This window comes from Lygodium microphyllum, chromosome 24 (genome assembly GCF_053477565.2).
Source record: "Lygodium microphyllum isolate KBCC chromosome 24, Lygodium_microphyllum_v1.1.10, whole genome shotgun sequence".
NCBI classification, from domain to species: domain Eukaryota; kingdom Viridiplantae; phylum Streptophyta; class Polypodiopsida; order Schizaeales; family Lygodiaceae; genus Lygodium; species Lygodium microphyllum.
Window position 1 is genome coordinate 118,299,837 of NC_141158.1, and position 15,910 is coordinate 118,315,746.

Here is a 15,910-nt window from a genome sequence, read left to right on the forward strand (position 1 = left end):
ATGACTTATCTTCTTATGTGGTAACTCACTCGTATTTTGTTGTGCACACCTTCTATTGTACATTATAACAATGGCAAGCCACTCTAGTTTAATGTATGGCATGTGTGATCATCCACTAAGAACTTCTAGGTTTGGTTAAACAATTGATGTGATATGAAACATCATGCCTTGGTTAGATCTCACTTTTTTGCAATGTGTGGATGTGAGCTTTGTAGAGTGGTTTTGATCACTCACATTAGTTGAATTATCTCCTTAATGAACTCACATGAAAGGTGATGAAAGGTCGATTTCACATGAGCCAATGGCAAGCATTTGCATATTGTCCATTGCAAAGTGTTAGAGATCACTTGAATGAGTAAGATAAGTTCCCCAGACCATCCCTTTTGACATTAATTTGAATTTTTCCAACTCTTTTGGATTGAACTTCCTTTTGTTTAGTAGATGTAGAGCAAAATATTACTATCATTTATGCATCCAGAAAGGTATTGCTGCCTTCTTTGTTGTATGTAAGAACTAATTCAAGAAGCTAGCTTTGACAATTGGTAGGGCCCTTTATCAACCAATTTTGCATTGTGAAATCACTACTACTACTAGTTTTGATTATCAAAGTATTTTTAAATGTGTCAATGAATGAAAGGTTTGACAAGCATGGATACTCTTACTTTTAGAGGGTTTGCTAAACTGAAGCATATAATGGTTGATGAATGAGTGAGATTCTCAGGAATCCATATATCAAGGCTTGATGTTTGCCTCTTGTGGAGAGAGCTTGGTTGAAGTACAAATTTCCTATGGGATGTAGGAAAAAGTGTTATGTATTGATTTGTTAGAGTAATGATGTGTGGCATCTATACCTTTTGTTAAAAAGAGTTAACATATTTCGTGTGGAGGTTGCTTATGAGAAGTTTTAGTTTTATAAATGTATATGCTATCAAACAAGAGAATTGGTTTATTATTTGATGTAGATGTAAATTGGACCTTGGATTGTTGGCTCATGTCATTTTGAAATTTAGGCTTAATTTTCCTTTTGTGGTAGTTCTTTTCAAGTGTTTGGGTACAAATTTTGTGGTGTTCTACGTGAGCCCTTTTGGTTGTAACAAATCCATCTCCAAGCTACTTAGCTTTGGAGAGGTCCTTTAAGTTAGAATCTTTGGATTAATAAAAAGTTGCACTCAATTAAGATGCCATAATGTTGTAATTGACAAAATAACAAAGCATTGATTATGATAACTCATGGATCAACTTGTAGCTCTTTCATTGATTATAAAAGGACTACTAGTTTACTAAAGGCTCTTATGGAGCCTTAAGTTGTAACATTTATTATGGATTACTAAAATGTAACTTCCAGTAATTATCCCCTCTAGTGGTATGAAAGATGGACTCCGCAACTTTAGATCCTACCCCAAAAGCTTGTTCTTATGTGATGATGTTTTAAAGCTTATTTAATGTTTACGAGCTTTTTCTTTTTTGGGTGGATTAACATAGAAGTTGCACTTTGTGAGTATGGTGCAAATTGTAGCTCCTAATTGAAAACAAGTGAATCACGTTGGCTTGTGGATCAACTTCTCATCTTGGATGATTGGGTTTTTTTGTGTAAGAGGAAATTGCAATCTTTTGTGTAAGGAGTAAGTTGGCCACCTCATGAAAGGTTTTCATGAAATTCACGATCTCTTTGAAGTAGAATAGAAGTCATATGTTTTCAAATCTTCTACTTGGTCAATCAAGATACGTAAGTATTCCTTATGTTCTTGAGAAATCGAACCATAAAGAATAATTATGAACTTAGTTACAATGCCTAAATCTCTTGTGTAATGGCAAGATTTATTTCTTCCATAGTTCTGGCTCAAAATATTCCTCTCTACTCACACGAGGAGAATGCTTAGAGGTGAATTATTTGGATTACAAAAAAATTATCCCTAGTAGTGAAGGTTTTTGTTCTTTATTTTTTCCACACTATAGTACTCTTCAGATTATTTCATCTATGTTGGGTTGAGCATTTGGCTAGAAGTGTAACTCTCTTTAAGCCTCATTTTCACATGTTTCACACTTACCCAAACCAAAGTGTTCACAAGTTCTCTCTTAGGTCCATGTCCCATGATTCTAACCAAAATGTAAAAATTTGTTTTACTCACTTGTTATGGTGAAGAGCACAAACATAACAAGTAAGAGTTTCAATCTCTCGCCTTTAGCTAGCCATAAGAGCCGATGTTTGTTGCAAAACAAAGCTTCCTAATTTCATATGGTTGAGATTTCTCTTATAACTTAGTAGGTTGCAAGAAATAAGGAAAGACAAAGGACAAGAGACCTCACATCCACAATAACTCAATCTTAAGCCTAACTCGTTCATGTATAATATAATGAGCCTTCACTTGGTTGGTTGAAGAGAAAAGCAATTAATATCCTCTACGTTAACTACTTTACCTAGCAAGGGTAACATTTTGTGCTAGTTAACTAGAGAAGGATGCATAAGCATTGAAGATAAGCTTACTTACATTCATAGATGAAAGTTGAGCATATTTTTCATAGACATAAATGATGCCAATAAAGTTTAACAACTTTTCCTTAGACTATGTCTACAATTTTGCAATAATATATGTGGAAATTCTTTTTACACAAAGACGTCAAACTTTTCTTACTTGAGAAGATCCATTACACCCCACAACAAAATGGGGTTGTAGAAAGAAAAAATAGGTATATTGCAGAAGTTGCACATGCATTAATGGCTGAAAAGAATATGTCAAAATTTTTTTGGTCTAAAGCTGTCCATACTACTGTCTATATTATGAATAGAACTCCCACAGCTGCAGTTCATACGGGATAACTCCGAAAGAATGCTTTATTGGCAAGAAGCCTGATGTATCACACTCGAAGGTATTTGGCTGTGTTGCATATGTTTGTGTGCCAGATGAGCTATGGAAGAAACTTGATCCAAAGGCTGAAAAATGTATTTTTATTGGATACTCTTTAGAGCAGAAAGAATATCGTTGTTATGACCTATCACATGTGAGTTCAGAGTGAGCAGGGATGTTATTTTTTATAAGATGAGCAGTTGGTATGCACCTACTGGTGATGTATTAGATTATGATAATGATCATGATAGCTATGTACAGAAAGAAAAGCAAGAATTATGGAGTCTTAGTGGACTAGAAACATCATCTAGTACTACACCTACAGTGAGCCCTTGGTTTGGAAAACTAAGGAGTAGCCCCACATCTTCAAGTGGATCTATAAGTGTTGTATGCAAAGACAAAGGAAATAAGAAAGTGCTGGATGGTAATGATACATCTACTAGTCATTTGGGATTTGATGGAGATTCTAGTGGTTCATAGAGTTTGGATAATGAGCTTGGTACTCCTTTAGTTAGGACACCAAGTGTACAGAGAGCTCATAGTAATGTAAAGGCTCCATTGAGTGATCCAGTGGTACTATGTTCGACTATTTTCAGTAGATTATTTTCAATATGCTCCATTGAAGATTATGCTCAATATTTTCATAGTAATGTAAAGGCTCCATTGAAGATTATGCAACTCACCATTATGCTTATATGGTGAAAATAGTCGAGCATATTGAGTCCAGTAGATCCATAGTTGACGTTGGGGATGAGATAGAAGATCCTACTATGTTCAGGAGGATAGTAGGGAGTTTGATTTACATGACTATCACAAGGCTAGACTTGAGCTATGTTGTTGGCCTTGTCAGTCAATTTATACAGATGCTTAGAAAGCCTCATTTGGATGCAGTTAGACACATATTGAGATATGTGAAGTCCATTTTACATTATGGACTTTTTTATGAGGCAGGTAAGGATGTACAGGTCTTTGGATACACAGATGCAAATTGGGTTGGTAGCATGTCAGACAGAAGATCTACTCGTGGATTCATGTTTTCCCTTGGTAGGGCAACAGTTACATGGAGCAGCAAAAAGCAACCTACAGTTGCTTTATCAAGTACGGAGACTGAGTATAGAGGTGCTGCTATGGGAGTGTGTGAGGTGGTATGACTGCAAAAGTTATTAGGTGATTTGAATGTGCAGGGAGATGGTCCAGTTGTCATTCATTGTGACAACATGAGAAGCATACAGTTAGCTAGAAATCAAGTGTTCTATGCTAGGACAAAACACATTGAGGTGCACTACCACTTTGTGAAAGAGAAGGTACTTGCAAGAGAGATTGACTTGGTATATTTCAACACACATGATCAGCTAGCTAACATTTTCACAAAGGCATTGGGTGCAGACAAGCTTCGAAAGTTTTGAAGCTTACTTGGAGTTGTAGAGATAGAGTTGACCTTGAGGGGGAGTGTTGAGATGGCAAGCTCAACACGTGCATACATTGATGATGGACCACCTTGCTAGATGGGTCCGCACGTCTACACTTAGCACGTTGGTGGTCATTATGATACTCACATGGCCACTGACTTATCACTTATTATATTTAGTTTGTTACACCTACCTATATTTCACAAAGATATAGCACTAGTCAATTAGTGTAGTCTGTTATGCACTGTTTGACTTAATAGGCCACTTTTCTTTATGTTGTATTTTATCTATTCTTTGTGTACATTGTATAGCGTGTGGAAGAAGAAGAAGAAATAAGCAAGAAAACATTTTGGCCTCCATCTCTCTTCTTGTGTTATTGAGCAAGCTTCCTTTTGTGTATATAGTGTATTTGGCGCAGTAGCTCAAGCAAGTCCCCCCACCACACGATTCTTGACAATGGCTTCACTTTAGAGCCACACTATTACCTCCTTATTGTATTGAGCTACTAGAAGATATGGTGGATAGTCTATTTGCACTATGTGTACCCATCCCTTCTACCTTGAGTCACACTTTATAGCTACACAATTCGCAAAAAGAATACATGGTCAGTATGGGATGCCTTTAGCATGCACTTTGTTAAGTTTCTAAGTAGTGTGCTTGCTCGTCAAATTACTCATAATGAAGAAGAAGAAGAAGAAGAAGAAGAAGAAGAAGAAGAAGAAGAAGAAGAAGAAGAAGAAGAAGAAGAAGAAGAAGAAGAAGAAGAATAATAGAAGCAATTAACATGCTCACATCACCTAGGGATCAATCCCATAGCCCATACCACCACACCATAGTCCCAATGCACATTAAGGAAAGGACAATTCAAGCATGCACGATAGACCTATCACCCTGGGCATTGCACCACTCCACCCAACACTACACCAATTGGGTTCTCAAGAGTGGGACAACATTTTGAGTATACTAAAAACTTGACCCATCTTCCTGTTGCACAACACATGCACTCCACATGACATTGAACAGGTAGACACACCCCTCAAGGAGCGCACAACAATATGACATTTACATGGAGTGCTTGAAGACCCATCAACAATCGGTGGCCTCCTGTAATTTCCTCTTTCTACGAACTCCCCTACCTATGATAATAGCTGGCCTCCTTGTCTCCATCCTACCCAACCCTCACCCTCACCCTCACCATCCAAGTACCCCCTCCTCTAGGCTTGTTGCATCAATTATCCCAATGCACTCTACAAGCCTCATTCTGCTGTGATTGGAGTGAGTGCCATGGAACTGGCACTTGAATAGGAGAGGGACAAATGTTAACTGAGTGAAAATACAAATATTTGAAGTGAAAGGAGAACATAAGAGCCACAAATTTTTTTCAAAATCGCTAGGCCGAAAAAAATTTGACTATTGTAAACAAGTCAACGAGGCTCCCTCTTGTGCAATTCCGAAAAAAATTTGACTATTGTAAACAAGTCAACGAGGCTCCCTCTTGTGCAATTTGTAATTAAATCTAGTAGTAGCATTTGGCAAAGGAATATAGCGTTGAGTGCATGCTTAGAGGGAAGACTGGCCTTTGGCCCAAAAAGTGAGTTGAATGCCCAAGGGGGATAGAGAAACCCTAACCCTAAAAAGTATCATAAAAAGGATGAAAGAGTATGGAAAAGACTATTCATGTGTGTGCTCATTTCGTGTTCTCACTTTCTTGTTTTCCATTGAGAGAGAGAGAGTGTGTGTGTGTGTGTGTGTGAGTGTGTGTGTGTGTGTGTGTGTGAGTGAGTGAGTGAGTGAGTGTGTGTGTGTGTGTGTGTGTGTGTGTGTGTGTGTGTGTGTGTGTGTGTGTGTGTGTGTGTGTGTGTGTGTGTGTGTGTGTGTGTGTGTGTGTGTGTGTGTGTGTGTGTGTGTGTGTGTGTGTGTGTGTGTGTGTGAGCTTCAGAGAGGGAGAGTGAGGGACCAAGGTTGAAGCTCATGTCTCTTCTCTTGAGTGCTCCCTCTTGCATGTGAAGGCCGTAGAGGGCAAGAAAAGAGAATGGGTGCTTGCATGAGTAGTGGAGCTTTCCAAGTGCTACCTTCATCCTTGAAGGAGATAAAAAGAGCTCACTACAATGGTTTCGAATTTCTTGCAGTGTGTGAGAAGCTAGGTGGGAGCTAGCCATCGAATTTCGTGCGTTAAAATGCTTGAATTAATAAGAGCGTCTCCAATGGTCCCAAGACATTGAGTATGTGCTGCTCAATAAGTATTAATGTGCAATTAGAGGGAAATAGCTTCTATGAAGATGGTGTGATGCACATTGAAAGCACAAATTTGCCTCATAAATTAGAGTTGAAAACTAGTATGTTCTACTAATGCTTTGTAGATAGTTATGCTTTATGAGGCTTGGCATGGTAAAAAGCCTCTCCTTGCAAATTATTATGTGTTTGGATACGTTGCTAAAGCTTTTATGCCTTCAAAATAATGCATAAAATTGATGATAAACTTGTGAAATGCATTGTTAATGGGCACACCAATGAAAATAAAGACTTGATAATCCTTGTTTAAAGAAAATGATCGTTAGTGGCTTTGATGGAAGTGATTGCTACTAGGGATGTCATCCATGGTTTAAATTCCATCCAACCATTTCTCTCATGCAAAAGGTAGAAAAATTTATCTACTCAAGTTATCTTCCACACACACTTTCTTTTGTTTGGTATTTTCATAGCCTAATGGGTAGCACTTGCATTCTTTTTATAATTATTATTTATCATATATGTAATCTTGTGTAGCCATAAATGTTGCCCATTTGTTGACAAATGGACTTGGATAAGGTAGTGCTTAAAAGAGAGAGAAACAATCAATGAGCCAAAACAATAATGTAAACAAGCTTTACATCAAGGATAGTAATTTGGGTTCTCCTTTGCCTAGCACTACATATGCTCTATTGCATACTTCATACATTACTAACTATGCTTTTTACTTTGATACTAGTCTTGTTTGAGGAAGCCAAAGAGAGTATTGATTGATTGTATGCCATGCATGCCTGATATCTTAATGGCTATGCATTGTTACTTCTATATTTGATGAAAGGGAAGAATCGCACTTGAAGAAGCTAAAGAGAGTGTTCACTGGATTTAAGCTATGCAGTATTGAGTTGGTTTTTCATTATTCAAGAATGATATATGGGACTTTTTTGAATTGCTTAAAGTCAACAAGGCCATTATTAGGTGAGTTTACAAGTTAAAGATGAAAGCAGATGGAAACATTGATCTCTAGAATACTCCATTTATTGGAAAGGTATGCTTAGAAAGAGGCATTGATTATTATGAGAACTTTAGATCAACTTTACCTATGATCCTTGATACACGTACCTTACAAGTTTCTGCTTTCCATAGTTGCAATTGATAGCCCTCCCCCCCCTCTCCCCCCAAAAAAGTTGAAATGTTATCAAGGCCATAAAAGCACAAGTAGACTCCAAGCTCCATTAACCCTAAGCATGTGGAGTAAGTTTTCAAACTCGTTGATATCAACTCCCCTATAGGGGAGAAAAACACATTTATACCTAAAACTCTTTCTAGCTTATGTATATTCAAACATGTGCAATTGCAAGGAACCTTACATTGCAAAATGACAAAGAGAAGCTAATAGTTTTGCTAGAGGAATCTAAACATGGACACAAAAATACATGAAAGGAGACAATGGAAGTGTGTAAAATACTATTAACACCACATAAATGCACAACAAATTGCTTAGATATAGTACAAGGAACATGTAATTCGTGCAATATGGCTATTTATTCATTTGCTAAGAAGTTTTCTATTGTTCCCACTAATTATCAATGCTTTTAAATTATTCATTAGGAGTGCATTTCTCCTCCTTAGCCTCCTAAACCTTCTCCCATTGACCAGTACCCCTTACTATTTAGGACATTGTGTGGCAAAACATATCGATTCCTAAAAAATGTGACATGCATTTGAAGATGAAAAGAATTTAACCCACAAATTATTTAAATACTACCCTTATCCACAAGAAATTCAAGAGGTTCCAGCCCCCTGTCTCAAAGCACATAGGCTTTCCTATCACTCTTAGAACTGAGGGAATATATGGGACCTTACCAAGAGTTGTAGCCAAAGTTCTAACTCCTTCAAAGATGTAATGTAGATCAAAGAATGATGCCGATATAGCAAATTCACATCGCAATACTTCAATGAGGAATAACCTATTGTCCAAGGAAGGACATTGACAAAGTTAGCATTGTAGCCCACTAAATAAGAAAGAATTCAATCTCTCTCTACTATAGAGCCAACAAGAGATTGTTAAAACTCTTTACAATGAACTAGAAATCACCCAAGTTGAAATGGCCCTCATAAGTGCCCAAAAACCACTTGGAAAATTTTTCACCAAATGGAATTCTCCCCAAAAAGTAAGAGAAACACTAGAAGTTGCAAAGACATAGTATCGACAACATGATGATGGCTATATGCATTCTCCCATTATCCATTAAAACTCTCTTGACAATCAAGAGTATTGCCTTAAATATTGTCTATAGGTTAGCAATTATTGCCTTAAATGTTGTCTCTAGGTCAGGCATTCCTCGCTTTGGTATGTAAGTTTTAGTGGGGTCCATGTCACCATTATGTCTTCCTTCCTAACTCTACCCCTTAGCAAATTATATGATTGAACTTCCTAACTATGTCAACTTTACCATTTATTTTTTTCAAGGCACCCGTAAGCTCATAGATTTATTGGGTTTGTGGCTATCATTGTAGTCTTATCATGAAGGATTACACATGTCCTCTCTTCTTTTACTGTTTTGCAATGGGTTTTCCTCTAGCCCCATAGACTCATCAAAGACTTGGGTGAGTTGTTCATTTTCCAAGGAAGAAAGTGGGTGAAAAGCTCATAAAGAATCGTAGCTTTCCTCTCTATTGATGGATGTGCCTAGCTCTAAGCACATAGTCACACACTAACCCTCTTCTTTTGATTCATATCCACACTATTGTTGTGCATAAGGGGTGTGAATCTCTTGATCAACAAGGTCTTGAGAGAATGGAAGCATTGCCTAATGATGGTATCCATAGCATTTTACTAAGTCTATGCAATATAAGATATGCATAGATTTGAGACCTTACCCACATTTATGGTATATAAGAATCCATTTGTTAACCCCAACACAAAGAAAGAAAAAGGAAATAAAAAAGATGCAGGGCAAAGGCGGAAAAAAGGTAGCTCAGCTAAAGAAGGAAGAGGAGAAAATACCAAAAGCGCAAGGGCAACCTTAAAAATCCAAGGCAGCTGCAAAAGGGAAAAGGTGCATTTTAAAATACAAAGGCGCACCCTAAAACCTTGTAAAAGAGTACCAGGCAGTGGAAAATCCGGAAAGCTAAAATAAAAGACAAAGACAAAGGCCAAGGCAAGAGAAAGGGAGGGCAAAGGCACACCAGGAAAAGCGCAAGACAAAACTTGTGTAAAAGAGTGCAAGCACCCCGCGGTTTAACTCAAGGAGCGCCGAGCTCTCACCCATGCAATTTGTAAATATAGATGGGTGGTGGAAAGGAAGCTAGGAAGATAGAAGGACAATGGGAAAAAGGGCCTAGGCTATGGCCGGCTATGTAAAAAAGGGGAAAGGGGATGACCGCCCAAAAGGGATTTAGGGTTTTGTATATAAAGTTGAAAAGTGAATGAGAAGCTCATTCTTGTGTGTGGCAAAAAGTGGCTCTCCTCTTCTTCTTCTTCTTCTTCTTCTTTGTTCTTGCTTGCTTGAGCTTGTGCTTGAGAGAGGGAGTGTGAGAGTGTGAGGGAGTGAGTGTGTGAGGGTGAGGGACCGTGAGGTGGAGAAGCTCTCCATCTTCTCCTCTCTTCTTCTTTTCTCTTCTCTTCTCTTCTCTTGCTCACGGTGATGGAGCTTGGAGCGTGGAGCTTGAGGATGGAGCTTGCTTGAAGCTTGCACTTGGATCATGGAGCTACCGGAGTGCGCGGGAGAGAAGGTAACTCGAATGGCATGGAGGTAAGCTCACTACACCCGTAGATATGGATGGCGCGTCGGCTATGTGAGAGGTAGCCATTAGTGCTCAGCTTGGAACTCTTGAAACAATAAGCGGTCCGTGGGTCTTGGTGGTTGAGTGAAAGCTCCCACACCATTTGCATCATCTAGTTGCTCAAATTGACTAACAAATTCATATTGATATACCATCCTATGAAACTTTTCAATTTCCTTAGCAAACTGAGAAATGTGATTTGGTGCTTTCTTCACTAGGATGGCATCACATTTTGGGATTCAAGTACAAGGAGAACCTTAGATCAATTATTCTAATTAGTATACAATTGATTTTTAATGCACATTTGGTATTAATTAGTATACATGCGATTGCTAATTAGCATACATGTGGTTGTTAAGTTGCATTTTGACATTCATAAGACTATTACCACGAATTAAAGCAAGGCACAAATGGTTGCACAATGGAGAGAGAGAGAGAGAGAGAGAGAGAGAGAGAGAGAGAGAGAGAGAGAGAGAGAGAGAGAGAGAGAGAGAGAGAGAGAGAGAGAGAGAGAGCACATGGGCATGTGTGTGCATTTCTATGTGAGTATTTGCAACAAAAAAACATGTACTTATATGCATACTTATATGTGTGATTATGTCTATGTATTGGATAGCCTCACTATAGGGAGGATCCATGCCATCAAAACAACTTAGATTTGCACTAATTCTACTCACAAAATCATCTAGTCCTATGAGTGGGACTCAAATCATCTCGTCCTATTAGGATCATGTGTTTGAATGAGTTGACTACTTTTAGCTACTAGTTTCTTGATTAAAAGGTCCTTGGCTATATTTGGATTTGATCCTAACACTCTCTCTATCTCATGAGTCCTCAAGAAGCCACTAAACTCATTAGAGAGGTACTCTCCCCCTCCATCTGATCTCAAGCACTTCACTTTCAAGCCTGTTTTTGTTTCAACAGCTACCTCATCACTCTTTTCCTTCATGAAATATACCCATAGCTTCCTTGAACAGTCATCAATAAGTGTGATAAAGTATTTACTACCATCAAGAGATACATTCTGTGTAGGCTCCCAAACATCTGTATGCACTATATCAAGTATATTTTCTGCTCACTTCTCTATCATGCGAGAAGGGTTGTCTTGCATGCTTAGCAAACTGGTATGCTTCACAAACTTTATGAAATTTTGCAACTCTAAAGAAAGGCAAACCTATAACCAATTCTCTGGACTGCATTAATTTGAGCCTTTGCACATTTGCATGTCCAATACGTTTATGCCATATTTCAATGTTTGCAATGACCACTCCTTTTCCTTTAGCATACATAGAAGCATCCATTACAGGAATTCCAACATCTAAAGTGAACATGCGGCCAACTCTACTTTCTTTTGTGACCAACCTACACTTATCATTAAAGTCTTCTACAAAACAACCTTTTGCATTGAATCAGACATGCAACCCTTGCTCTACCATTTGGCAAACAGACACTAGGTTCTTTGTGATTGAAGGCACATGTAATACATCTGTCAGACTCTTTGTCTAGCCATCATGCAACGACAAGGGAACCTTTCCAATGTGTGAAATTGGGTGGCATGAATCATCACCTATTTGCACATAACCTGGATTTTGTAAGTCCTACATCTCTCCAAACCATTTAACATGACTGGTCATATAATTAGATACACCTGAATCGACATACCATACATCATCATGTGTCCCCTTTTTTGTAACTGCATTCATCATATGCTATATAACAAACAAATGCTCATTTTTGTCATCATTTTGTCGTGAAGACAATGCATAGTTTCCTTGTTGCAATTTACAAGTGTGTATATCATCCTTCTTAGCATAACAATGGGTTGCAATATGACCTGTTTTGCCACAATAATGACAAATAATAGAAGAATTTTCAGAACCTCTGTTTGCCATCCACCTCTTCCTCTAGAGCTCCCCTTGCCTCTAAAGTTTCCTGCCTTTCTTCAAGGTATTCAACTCTTGCTTGAGTTGAATCTTTCGTGCCTTTGTATTTACTGAAAACATGTTCTAAAAATTTGTCCAAGCTACATGTGAAGTTTTTGCATTCCTAATATGTCCCAACATAATATTATCAATGACTGCAGATAGCCAATACATCACCTTTTTTACTTTTGCATTCCATTCTTTCCATGCCTTTAATTCATCTACAGTCGGAGGGATAGCCAACTCTGGCTCCTTTTCTTCACATGAATCAAGCTCATAAAGGCCCTTTCCAATGAGAAAGTTTGTCACAACAGAACTTCCATGAAGGGTAGTTGTTATTGTCGAGCTTTTTAATAATGGGATCTCCACTATTCTCTGCTATTATCACAAAAAAGGATACAACACGACAAGCTAGTCTTTTGCAACCTTTCACAACAAGTGCACAACAATACACCAAGCAACCTTTTTCAGTGATTGCTCAATAGTACATGTAATCTGCAACCTGTTTGCAAATAAACCTCATGTTTGCTTCCTAAAACACCTAAAAAAAGTACAGATTTGAAATATGTAACTTGAAACTGTTGTCCGCAACCTAGCGGCTCTAAAACGGAGTTTGAAACAGCCCCAAATGCCCAAAACAACTGCGACAAAGCCCTAAAGTGTAAATTTACAGAATATACAGTGCTCTGCTCGCACACCAAATCTCATAGCAATCTGAGATTTTCACTCTACCTTGCTTTCGGTGCCTCCACAAGCACTATCCAAGAGAAAGAGTGGAAGAATGGGATAGCTTCTTACCCGTTGCTTGCTTGCTCGAACCTTGCTTCTTTTCCTTCACTTCAACCTTCAAAATCAGCCTCTCTCAGTGGTGAGACTTTGATACCATGTCAAGAATTGCATGGTGAGGGGACTTTGCTTGAGTTGCTGCACCAAACACACATTGTATACACAAGAGGAAGCTCACTCAAGAACACAAGAAGAGAGATGGAGGCCAAAACATTTTTTTGCTAATTTATTCTTCTTCTTCCACACACTATACAATTTACACAAAGTATAGATAAGATACAACATAAAGGAAAGTGGCCTACTAAGTCAAACAATACATAATAGACTACACTAATCGACTGGTGCTATATCTTTGCCAACTGTAGGTAGGTGTAACAAACTAAATATAATAAGTGATAACTCAGTGGCCATGTGAGTATCATAATGACCACAAACGTGATAAGTGTAGACGTGCGGACCCATCCTAGCTAGTAGGTGGTCCATCATCAATGTCCGCACGTGTTGAGCTTACCATCTCAACATCCATATCATCGCCACTCGATCAATCCCTATGTTCTCTTTAGAAAACAATGGTGGAAGTTACTGCTCACATGGCATGACAACTAGCTGTGCTGGAGTAATGTAATAGAAGGTGAAGATATTTGCAAGTGGTGATGAAAGAAGAATTAGGGTAGTTTACTGAATCGTCTCACAAAGATGGTAAAGATGGGATGAGGTCAGATGAGGTCAAGGGTTTGGAAGAGGTAGGTATTTTTCGGATCATTGGCTCTTACATTGGGAATTTTGGGAAAGTGTTACCTACCATGTTCACCTTCCTTGTATTTTTTTCCATGTCAAAAAGGGTAGGAGCAGTGGAGTGGGTTCACCTTTGCGATGTCAACTGAGTAGACAAAGGCCTGCCAAGCTATCTTGTCATTTTCTAGGATGGGGTATCTCCATTCGAATTGTCCTAGCGCAGGCTTCCCACGGTTTCACTATAAGGTATTTTATTTTTCCTCCTTTGGACTAACAAGATTCCTGAAAGGCTTCTATATCAAGTTGCCCTCCCATTTTTATGCTATGCTTTTAGTTGCTCATATGATTAGTTGCATTGTGCATGGAAGTAGTGGCTCCTTGAACTTGTTTCCTTCATCCATCTTGAAGTAAAAAATTAGTGCATTGTTGGACTCTTCATGTACCTAATATTTTTATACTACCTCTTCAGGGCTTACTTTCTCTGCATCAACTAGGAGTTTAGATGGGAGGGATAAATCTACAACCTTCTACTGTTATGCCCTCAATTCCTCAATCATGCCTTCATAGGATTCTTTTTGTTTTGGGATTTCCTCCATTGGTTGCTCCATGAATTCTCCAAATTCAAAGTTTAGATGGTCAAGTAGATTCGTGGGTGGAGTCATGGTAGTTGGTGGCTCAAGGACAAGGGGAGACTCTAAGGGACTTGTTTCTAGTTGTAGGAGGTCTATTGCTTATAACTCTCTCCCTCCATGTACCCTTTTTGGTTCAGATGATAGATCAAATCTTCTTTGGTGTGTTCTATAGCTAACAAATTGATCCCATGTACCAGCCACCACCAAGCCTAATTGGGCTTTGAGTTCTTTGATGTCCTTTGATTGTGGAATGCAAGCCAATAAGGTAGCTTCTTTGAGTACTTCTTGTTACTTTGCCATAGCATGCATATATGCTTCCATTTTCACTTTATGTTGGCTCTCACTATACATTGTGATGCCCAAGTTTGTGGACATCTTCATAATGGTTTCTTCATAAAGCTTGTGAGTATGATTTTCCACTGAATTCACAACTTCAGTTGGTCGGGTGGCTATAGTTTATTGGAGCCTTGCAAATGCAAGCTTCCATTGTCTTTGCTTCTATTGATGTTCTTCAATTTCTCTTTCTTGTAGAGCTATTTTTGCTATCTCTTGTGATAGCTGGAGTGTGGTATTATTAAGTTGGAGAATCATCTCCTATAAATGCTATCACAATTACATCATTTATGTGTTTTTACCTTAAAGCATGGAATTACTCTATTGGAGTTTATTTTGGAGGTCTTGTGCCCATTTCTCTGACTAGATGATGAACTTTATATAAGTTTCATGTGTCACATTTAGGTGCTCCTGAAGTTCTTACTTGCTTTGAGAGCTTCTAGCTTCTACTTATTGAGCTCTTTGCATAGTTTCTGCAAGGTTTCTAGTCCTCCTTTTGTGCTTATTGCTGCAATCTGATCCTGACCTTTGGTGAGCTCATCTTTGTGATCTTGCTCCTATTTGGTATTTTCAAGAATCCCTTCCATGTTTTTTGCCTTAGCCAAGCCTGTGACCTTAGCTTGTAGTCCTTATATGGTTGCTATGAGGTTCTATAATGTGGTTGCTTCGACAGTTTGTGAGCCTTCACCAATCTTTTCTTCATCCTTTTTTGTCCCTACTCCTTCTTGTTCTTTTCTAATTAGGAGCTCTTTGATAGATTGTACTATTCTCTCCTCCATCTTCTTCATATCCTTTCTAGATTGTCTACGAATTGTCTAACCTAATCACAAATACCTGCCCACTTGTCTTCTCATCATCAAATGTTTTAGAGCATGAGCTAGATTCAGCTTCTTCTCTTTCCATCCTTTTCTTGCTTTCTTCAGTGTAATTTTTAGATTCTCCCTAGTACTTCCTTGGGGCACCAGTGTGGTTGATCAACATATCTTGGGGGTAGGACATGCTTGAGAGGGACTCATAAACTATTATTTAGAATTTTTGTAAGGACCCCTCCGTAGTTGACAAGGCCATGATTTCCCTTTTACCAAGTGAGCTTTTCACCGGGGTTCTTCTAGAGGATTTTGTGGGCTTTAGCTAAAGATTCTGTGATGCACTCTAGACATAGCACATTCAAGTCCTAATTGACTAGATTATTTGAGAGAATATCCTCAATCAACTATTTTGAGTACTTGGAT